We start from the raw sequence: 11,607 nt of genomic DNA on the forward strand, positions 1-11,607 counted from the left end.
TTGTTTCCATGAAAACTATATGTATTATAATATTTCCAATGTTATTTTCAAATAGTTTTTCAAAAAATGCCCATTAGGATTCGATTTAGAGAACCTTGAATTATTGCGGACTCAATTGAGTTTTGGGATTGATTATATTGCATACATATGTTTTATATTTGCAGGTTACTCATCTTATTCCATTCCTTAAACTATGTCTAATCCAAAACAACCTAGGTCCTCTTCATCGAGTCGTTCAAATCGACCTCCCATTCCTCCTCAACCTTCAAATCCAAACAATCCCAATATGACCATTATAAGTTCCTGTTTTAATATGCCTGAACGTCGTAGAGAAGAACTCTACCATAGGTACATGAATTCTTTCCAATCTTATAAAATCCGGGAAGAGCATATTCCTTCTTCAAGCCATGATAGATATCAACTTTGAATACCTTCCAACTCACAAATCCTGGAAGTTTGATAAATTGTTTCACCTAAAACCAATCGTCTATCATCAGTTAGTCCGTATTTTCTACTCTAATGCGATATGTATTCAAAACCAGACTCAATGTGGGATTATAGGAATCAGATCTTATCTTTTAGGACAATATATTCATATTGACTCTGAGACTATAGCCAAACAGTTTGGGCTAGATGACAATGGTTTATATAATGAAAAAGAAACTGTGGCATATCCCTATCTTCCTAATGCTAGTGTTAGTACTCTACAATCTCATCACGATCGATTTCTCCATTTTATGATCTCTTGGTGGTTTAGAGCATCCGGAGGTAGGTACTCCACTATTCGTATTAGGGATTTATGGTGGATACATTGCATCCAACATAACAGGAAAATCAATTTGCCACAAATCATTTTTAGTGAACTAGTAGATACCATAAATGTTGTCCCTTCTAAACATGTCGAAACTTTAGTTTATGAGTGTCTACTTAGTAATCTTTTTATCAAACTCGGTCTTAACGTCTCTCTTGACAATCCCATTCCTCTTCAAAACCAAATCAATCTCACCTCATTAAAGAAAGCTGATTGGAAACAGGATGAGGAAACTGGTCAATGGGTTTATCGACCCTCTAAGCAAACTCTGAGAGCGAGTTCTTCACGAGAACCTCCTGCTCCTAGCTCTTCTCGTACTCCACCTCCACCGGCACCGGCTGTTGACGCTGATCCCGAGCTTCAAGGGCTATTTCAAGATATTGGCGATCCCGACAATGCACTAGCACAGTAAGAAGATCAAATGCCTCCATACTTCTGATCATTTATGGAGAATCTTGATATGAGGCTCGCATCCATCGATTCTAATCTGACTGCTACCAACGAGATGATGAACCATCATTTTGACACTTTGGACGAGAGGGTCGATGCTCTTTCATGTGATGTGACCAACATCTGGACACATTTATCTCCTCCTGATCCACCGATGGATGATTAGATCTTGCTTCTTGCTTAGCTTTATTGGATAAAAACTTAGATCTTATTGTTTTAAACATTTTGAATGTTTTTGGATTGTTTTACTTTGGTTGTTGAATGTTTGAATTTGTTTGGATTTATGATTTGGATGATTAGATGTTTGAACTTGTTATATATATATATATTTGGTTTGGTTTTAACTTTCTTTTTGAGCTTAATGTTTATTAATTTTTGCATCATTTACATATTAGTTGCATTATGACCAATTATGTCATTTCACATTTGATTATGAATATTGAATTAATATGAAACTAATGGCTAACCTTTCTCTTGATCTTTGATCTTAGCAGCTTAAGCTATATTTATTTATAATCAATTGGTTATGTTTTTCACAACCTTGTTTAAAGCGTTTTGAAGTCTTTTTTATTTAACAAAAAGGGGGAGAAGTGTTAAAGTAAGGGGGAGTAATTTTTCAAACTTGATTTTAAAATTTATTAGAAAATCTTAAAATTACTAAAATATTTTGTTATATCAAAAAGTGGGAGATTGTTAAAACATTTTGATGTTTCGATATAACAAATTAAGTTAAATGAATTTTTAAGATTTTACAAATGATTTTCTAAGTATATTCGATTTAATTACTCGAATATCAAAATATTACTCCAAGTCTTTCAAAGTTCAATTCCAATCCTTACTAATGTGTAAAATTGTGTTTTATACTTAAAATATTTTTGAAACAATTTTCACAAAGTATTTTGAACCAAAAACAAGCCAAAAATCAAAATTGAGAAGGAATGCACCGACGCACTCATTGATGCATCGATGCACTCACCATATCAAATGCATTTTATGCATCGATGCACAGACCATGCATCGATGCATTCAGGCTTGTTTGAAACATCGAATGCATTTTATGCATCGGTGCACTCTTAGTGCACCGATGCACTAAGGGTCCAACGGTCGAAATATTTGAATTTTACACATAGTGTACCGATGCACTACCCTATGCATCGATGCACCAGATGCTCCCAACTGTTTTATTAATTGTTTTCACACTTAAACGGCTCCATTGACTCCACTAATCATCCCCAACATTCAGAATCAATTGAAAGAGTATTTAAACAAGCTTAAAAGCCATTGATCAACAACAAGAAACACTAATAATCAAGAATCAAGAGAGAATCAAAGAGAAAGCATCAAACCTCAAGTTTGAGCATTTCAAGCCTATTTTTCATTCAATATTCATTTTTGCTTTCAAGAACACTTATTGTGCTCAATTGTATTTATTCTTGAGTGCTCTTTCTTTGTTCTAGAATTGTGCAAACACATTTGCCTTGTGAGGTTTTTCATTAAGTTTGCGAATTTATAATCTTCTCTTTGAGAAAGAGTGTTCTCAAGAATTGGGGTATATTCTTGAGGGAGTTGTAAGGTTGTCTCTTTGGCCTCAAAAGAAAAAACAAATTAGTGAATTTGTTGGAAAATTCTTAATGTGGATAGCTAAGGTAGTGGACGTAGACTATGGTTGAGAAAGTCGAACCACTCTAAATCGCTGTGCAATTACTTTCAATTTTCTGCAAAAGCTTCCACCAAAATTTTAATTGCCAATTCACTCCCCTCTTGGCCGATTCCGTCGATCGATTAACTCAACAGAGTCAGTACCATTTGCTGAAACAACTTGAAGACACTTACAGCTTGTGACCGATCCTTCAGAAAATACACCCAGGAGAACAAAAGATAAGTAATACCGAAATCCATTAGACACCACATTCGATGGTCCCCAAATATCAGTAAACACAAGCTCGAAGGGTGAATTGTACAACGTAGAAGAATTCAAAAATGACAGTTTATGACTTTTGCCAACACAACAAGCTTCACAAATTTTATTCATTTCTTTAGAAACCCTTACATCAATTATTTTACAGACATTCACAATGGTACTGTAGGTAGCAGCATGACCCAGTCTTCGATGCCATAGCGTAAATTCATCAACTGCAACAGCTGAGTTAATTGAAGCATTACTACAAGCACCTAACCAACGTTCTCTTGAGAAGACATATAACCCTCCTTCAACTCGACCACGCAACAACACTTCCTTTGTGTTAACATCATGAACACAGCACCAGTGATCATAGAACTCAAAAAATACACCATTGTCCCTAGTAAACTTGGAAACTGAGAGAAGGTTCTGTGTTATGCTAGGCACATGCAGTAAATCGTTTAATAATAAAGACCTAGATGGCGTCATTAAGGTTCCATCACCAATCATATTAACACGTACGGACACACCATTACCAACAATTAGCTTACCTGGGCCACCATGCTCTGGTCTATGAGTTATGTTACCAGAGTTGGGTGTCACGTGATGAGTGGCTCCAGAATCCACCACCCACTGATCTTGTGTAGAACCAGTGGTTGAATAACCTTGAGGAGGATTTTCTGAGGTCAGCTGGCTTCGAGTCCCATTCAAACAACAATCGCAAGCAGCGCAACCAACTTTGTCATAGGAAACATTGTTAGCATTGGTTGTGTCTCATGTATACTGATAACGACCAATATTGGTGGACACAATGTGAAAATCTTCATGCCAACACCTATCAATAAGGTGCCCAAGCTTCCCACTCAATTGGCATTGCACACGAGTTCGACCACGACCTCGACCACCAGTCATTCCTCCAGAATACGAGGACTGCTGCGAACGATGGTCATATGAGTTAGAGCTAGTTTTAACAGCATCCGATCCCCTAGCTATGTGGGCACTTGCCAGTATTAACTCTTCTTGAGCTGCAAATCTAGCCAACTGAGTTTCAACATCGATCAAGATTGTGATCATCTTTTCTAGATAAATAGAGTCACCATTGGTAGTTATAACTGCCATAAAGGGTTGGTACTCTCGAGGCAATCCTTTTAATATGCTCGCAATGTAGCCAACTGTGGGAACAACACTACCACAGGATGCTAAGGCATCACAGGTTTCTTTAACCCGATCCAAGTACACACACATACTATCTTCACCTTTCTTGAGAGACTATAGTTTACAGTGAATATTCATCACTGCTATGGATGACCTTGTGGCAAAAATTTGTAGCATTGTATTCCAGACCTCAGAAGCAGTCTCTGCTCCCACAAATTGAGAGAGTAAGTGTGGGCTTATAGTCGACAACAACCATGATGCTAACGCACTATTCTGAGCTATGAAGTCTTCATAGCCTTCATTCGGAACTACTGTCCCATCCTCAGTAATCAAGCACTCCGGTGGAGGTTTCATCGCACCAGTAGTAGTCGTTCAAGCTGGTGACTCCTCACTGTGAGAAGTACTTGTTGTTTCCAAAGCAAGAAATTTACTTCATCAAGCACGACGTTTATCTTCTTATTTGTGAACATCTTGATCTAGCTTGAAAGGGAAGAGTATCACTAGCAGCCATGAAACTTGAATCTACCAACCTTAGCAATCACTCTTGCAACAGAAGCATATCCTCCAGGACTTGTGGCGATTGATACCATGTTAAGTAATCAGTAACATGAATACCAAGAAGTATTATTGCTTGCATACATTGTTCATAGCACATACAACATTATATAACACTCAACTATAATTGCCTAACCAATCAGTTATAACAACTAACAACTATCAGCTATAATAGCTTTATTAACTGACTAAAACTACTTACACAGCTGCTCATACACCTAAGCAGCTCAACTACACTCAACAGTCCTCGATATCGGTATTGGGGTAGTTCATTCTATGCCTGCGGCATCAGTTACGAACCGTTAAGTTATTTACAGATCGAAAGCAACAAAAAGGGTACCTACGATGTTACATTCACTACAACAAAACTGGCTTGTTGCGGCGTTTTTTTACTTATAGCGGCGTTTTTAAGCGTCGCTAAAAACACATGCGGTGTTTTTACAAACGCCGCTAAAAGCGCCGCTGAAAATAGCGTCGCTAAAGTTTGCGGCGTTTTTCAAGAAAAAACGCCGCAATAGGTGTTGATATTTAGCGGCGTTTGACAGACAAACGCCACAATAGATGTTGATATTTAGCGGCGTTTGGAAGACAAACGCCGCAATAGATGTTGATATTTAGCGGCATTTGGAAGACAAACGCCGCAGTAGGTTTCGATTTTTAGCGGCGTTTTTCCCAGAAACGCCGCAGTAGGTGTTGATGTTTAGTGGCGTTTTTATTACAAACGCCGCAATAAGTGTTAAGGTTTCACGGCATTTTAAGATTAAACGCCGCAATATGTGTTTGATTTGGCGGCGTCTTTAATACAAACGCCGCTAAAGATCGGTATATAGTGGCGTTTTAGAATACAAACGCCGCTAAATTACACAGAATTTAACATTTCTAAAAATTATACTGAACGCCCCAAATCTGTTTTTTCAACCTGTTCCATTATCCAACAAACAAAACAACAATAACATCAAAATCTATATCCATAACAAGCAACATCAAATCCAATATAATAAATAAAAGTTTTCATTAACATAATATAAGTTCAGTGAAACACGGTCCAGTAACATTAACATAATGCTCATAACATAAATGAGTCTACGATGGTGGATTCTGAGGTTGCGTTTTCTGTATCATCAGCATCATATCATTGAGTCGTTTTTCAAATTCTTCACATCTCTGCTGATATGTTGCTTCTCTTTGTGCTGTCGCTGCCTCTCTTTGTGCTGCCGCTGCCTCTCTTTGTGCTGCCACTGTTTCTCTCTCTGCTTCCGCTGCTGCTCTGGCTACTTCCGCTGCTGCTCTCTCTGCTTCCCTTGCTTCATTTTCCACTTTCAAGTTAGCCATTTGTTGATCCATCTCAGCCAACTTTTCTTTTAAACGACCAACTTCTAATTGGGAAGATCGAGACTGTGATGACATGTACTGTGATGAACTAGATCCAAAATATTTGGTGGGAGTAACGAATGATCCTTGACAGCGCACCCGACCATATCTTTCAGGACCCAAAACGTCATTAATAGCTTGGTTTTCAATGTAATCATCATTAGCAATACCTTGACTCGAAGTAGTAATATGATACTCCGCCCTTTTCTCCCTCAATTTTTCCTAATAATAAAGTGAATAATTAATTAAAATAAAAAATGTCATGGTACAAATATAAATAAAGTAAGGTAAATTTAAAACATCTACCCAATAAACGTACCATAATTTCTGCAGCGTCAACAGTCATAGGAGTGCCATCCTTCTTCGTATGTGTCATGTCGAAGAGTTGGATTCGACCAACTTTAGAACCGGATGTATTTTCCTACAATGTATCATAATGTAATTACTATGAGGTAGTATGTACATGGAATAAATAAAATAATTTCAATAATCTATAATACCTCCTCATGAGCTATACAAGCAAAGCTCTTCGATCCAGTCGTGTGCGTAAACTTTTGTTGTTGCCTGCTAGCAACACCAACATGCTCTCGGTCCTACAATGTCAAACAACCACTTTTAATGATGATTTAAATTTCGTGACAACTATTTACGAAAAAATACATCATACATGTCCTTTTTGGGAACTCCAAAATCTGACTGCATCTTCCCATTGGTACCTGAGCATTCCTGGTGGGACTGTTTGCAACTTCTCTTCAAGGCTGAGATCATTCTTGAAGTATTTCTTCTTTAAGGAGCTCTTGTGGTCCCTCCATCTCTTCCCTAACGCTTGCTTCACATAATCGTCAGAGACCTCTAAAAAAATTTCTCCTATACATAAAATAAGTGTGCACCGTAAGTATAAATTAATATTGAATTTCTATAGAGTATCTATTATAATGACATTATTACCTTAACAAAATCCAATGCTTGATTTTTGTTACTATTAGGCATTTTGCGCCATGACTCATAATTGATCGGTAACATATTCGCATTACGTCCAACTATGCCTAAGTAACCTGCTAGAAGACGTGATTCTGGGCCAATAGGTTGACCGACATCGTTTCTTGAAACTTTGACACGATGCCCAGGAGGAAGTTGGTATAATTCCTTCAAAGTTGTACGTCCTCGAGTCTTGCGCGTTCCAGCATTTTCAACTATATAAGAAATTATTAAATGTTAGTATTGAAAATGAACAAAGTAGTAAATAAAGTTTCGAAGATTACTTTGAATGTCTACTTCTTCAACAGTTTCAGGAACTTGGGAAGACTTAGGTGCATTTGATTCCTCATTATTTATTTCTTCATGGTCTTTAGAAGCTCGAACAACCCGCAAATCAGTTATTTTTCTCCTCGGCATTATATCTGTAATAAACAAACATGAGTTATAAAAAATGATTTAATTAATGAATATATTGAAAGATAACATGTTAAAGCTAATAACATTATAAATAAATAAATGAAGATATAAAATCGTACAACAGTCTTATGTAATGTCAGTTGTCATAAATATCTTCATCAACGTCCTCCCGAACCCATTGAAATTGTGTTGTATTAGTGATAGTTTCATCTAAGTTTTGTGGTATTAGAGGTAAACATTCTGATCTTGTGTCAATGTCATCTCTACTGCCATTCCCGATGTCTATCAAGTCTCTGGGAGTATTTCGAAGCACAACATACCAACCGTCATCCATTGGATCGTGACAATAAAATACTTGTTTCACTTGAGAGGAAAATACATATGGTTCATCCATCAAACGTTGACCCGTGTGAATTAATCGAGAGAAATTCACCATTGAAATCCCGAATTTATCTCTTTTTATACATCTGTTTACATCAACCCAGTCACACCGAAACAACACAACCTTTCGTTTTCCATAATAATCTAACTCAATAATGTCTGTAAGATTTCCATAATAATCGACCTCTCCATCCTGCGGATTATTGTCCCGTACAGTAGCATAACTTGTAGTTGACGAAGTAACTACGACTCCACAATTTTGTGTCATCCTTAATCTTTCACGAGATTTCGTGTGGAACCTGAACCCATTAATGAGGAAGGCATTATATCTTTTAACTATTCTATTCGGACCTTGAGAAAGCCATTTAACTTCTTCACTAACTTCTCTCCCACTCCAAACCTATTACACATGAATGGTGAATTAATTTGCATTGATGTCGATATAAAAAGCAAGACGTATATTATTTATAAGTGTTGTGTAATATTTAGTTGCTTACCGTCTGTCCTAACCATTCATGAAAAGTTTCTGTGAATAACTTATGTAGCTCTCGCTGATTTAATCTTCGGGAGCGTGCTCGAGATCTCAATACTTCTTTAAACTCACTATAAAGAATATTATGTCGTTAAAAATTGATAAATATAAAAGATAAAGAGATTTCAGTAGGATTGGGTCCGAAAGACTTACTTGCGAAAGTGATCTATTGAATCGTGATGGAAAAGAACATATCGGTGTGCTTGTACCCAAGACGTGTCATCTAAGTGTGCAATTTCAACTTTCCCTAATGGTTGACCATAACTTACAAACAAATAATGTTGAGATAAGTCATCAGTACCTAACACATCATTTCGATTTGGTCTATTCCATCTTGTTTCAACATCTTCCAAATATCTAGAGCAAAATGTCATACATTCCTCTGCCAAATACCCTTCAGCAATTGATCCTTCCGGATAACGCTTATTACGACAATAAGACTTCAACTTGCCCAAGAACCTATACAGAAAACAACATACTACGTAAATACATTTTATTCAAAGGTATAATCAGTAGTAATTTGAAACGTGTAATTCAATTAACACCTCTCTATAGGGTACATCCATCGATAGAAAATAGGACCACCAACTCTTGCTTCGTGAGGAAGATGAATTAGTAGATGCACCATAATTGTGAAGAATGAAGGAGGAAATATCTTCTCCAAGTTGCATAAAGTCAAGGCGACTCGATCTTGTAGTTTATCAAGTTCTTCAACCATTAGAACTTTCCCACAGATGGCTTTCATTATATTAGAAAGTTCAATGATACAAGACGTCACCTTACTCGACATGCAACCACGAACAGCTACTGGTAGTAAATCTTGCATTAATATGTGATAATCATGAGACTTTAAGCCATAAAGTTTTCGATCTTTAACACTGACACATCGAGAAATGTTTGATGCATACCCATCTGGGACCTTTATATCCTTCAACACCGTGCAAAACACTTCTTTTTCTTTCTTCGAAAGAGAAAAAATAGAAGGCGGCAAGAAATTTCTTCCATTCGGACGTAATTGCGGATGAAGATCATGCTGAATTCCCATGTCCACTAAGTCAAGTCGACTCTTAAGATTATCTTTAGATTTTCTGCCATCATTCAGAATGGTCCCGATAATATTCTCACAAACATTCTTCTCAATATGCATTACATCAAGATTATGTCTCAAAATCTGCTTTTTCCAATAAGGCAACTCGAAGAATATACTCCTCTTTTTCCACAAGTCTACCTCATTTGGATCATCCTCTTCATCAGACTCATCATCAGTTTGTTCGTCAACTTCAACCTCTTCATTTATCTGTTTTGCCTTTTTCTTTGATCGTGTACTACTTGGTTGATTCATCTTTCCATAAGTAAAATTGATATTTTTCAACATTCTGAATATTTCAGAGCCGGTTGTTTGGTCAGGAGCATTTCGAAACTCTTCATCACCATCAAACATATTCTTTTGACATCTAAATCTATGATTATCTGGTAACCACCGACGATGCCCCATATAAGAGAACTTTTTTCCATTAACCAACCACTTCGAACATGTTTGTGCAGCACAACAATGACAAGCATAACGACCTTTGGTACTCCAACCAGATAAATTTGCATACGCAAGAAAATCATTAATTGTCCATAATAAAGTAGCGCGTAAATTAAAGTTCTCCTTCGTCAGCACATCGTACGTTTCGACCCCTTCCCATAACTGTTTCAACTCTGCAATTAACAGCTGCATGTAAATATCAATATCGTTTCCGGGGCCTTTCTCACCGGGGATTATCATGGATAAGATGAAAGATGATTGTTTCATGCAAATCCAGGGAGGCAAATTGTATGGAACAAGTACAACAGGCCAAGTACTATACGAAGTACTCATGATTTTAAATGGATTAAACCCATCAGTTGCAAGACCGAGCCTGACATTTCGAGGATCTCTCGCAAAACTTGGGTACTTGTTGTCAAATGACTTCCAAGCTAAAGAATCCGCAGGATGTCGTAATAATCCATCATCGGTTCTGCCATCATGATGCCACATCATAGACTCAGCAGTCTTTGAGGACATAAACAATCTTTGTAGCTTAGGTATGAGAGGAAAATATCGTAGAATTTTGACCGGTTTATTTCTTGATCGTGCTTCAGCTTCATTCTCAGAAACATTTTCTGTCTCCCTAGTCATCCATCGAGATTTTCCGCATACATGACAAGACTCCTGATTTTTTCGATCACCCCAATACAACATACAATCATTAGGACAACTATGAATTTTGTCATATCCAAGACCCAAATCTTTTATCATTTTCTTCATATCTTTGCATGATTGAGGGATTTTTGCAAAAGGAAACACTTCTCCTAGTAACTCCAACAATTGCGTAAAGGAGTTACCAGTCCACCCTCCCAGGCATTTTAAGTGGAAAAGACGAATGCAGAAAGAAAGCTTTGAAAATTTTGATCCGTCATAAAGTTGTTCATTCATTTCATTCAGCAACTTGTAAAACTTTGCCGCTTCTCCATTCGGCTCTTCATCACATCCAATTCTTCCTATCTCAACGAAATCATTAACATCATTCTGAAAAACATTTTCTGTAACATACGGCTGATAATTGTGCATATTAAATGCATCTCGTAACATCCCTTCCATGTCATCTTCTCTAAAAGTTAGATGGTGAGAAGGAGCAGGATAAGTCGAATAACTCGTGGAAGCAGATCTATCTGAAACAAACTCTCCATGAAAGATCCATTTTCTATACCCCGAACAAATCCAAAAACAACTAGATGCTCGTACACAACTTCACGAGTGTGCCAATTAATGTTAACACACTGCTTACAAGGGCAAAGAATCATATTCTCTTGGCTTGCATTCAGAAAAGCAAAATTTAGAAAGTTTTCGACTCCATTTCGATATTCGACGCTCACCCTTGAGAAATCCATCCAAGTTTTCGACTTCATTTCGTCTTTCTGGAGTTTCAATTACAAATGTTATGCTAATATTATACAGAACAAATAGAACCTAAACATAAGCTTTGAACTTCCTATTTAGTGCATAATAATATTAAGATGAATATAGAAATA

Source organism: Hibiscus syriacus, unplaced genomic scaffold (assembly GCF_006381635.1).
Source record: "Hibiscus syriacus cultivar Baekdansim isolate YM2019G1 unplaced genomic scaffold, ASM638163v2 tig00116971_pilon, whole genome shotgun sequence".
Classification (NCBI taxonomy): Eukaryota; Viridiplantae; Streptophyta; class Magnoliopsida; order Malvales; family Malvaceae; genus Hibiscus; species Hibiscus syriacus.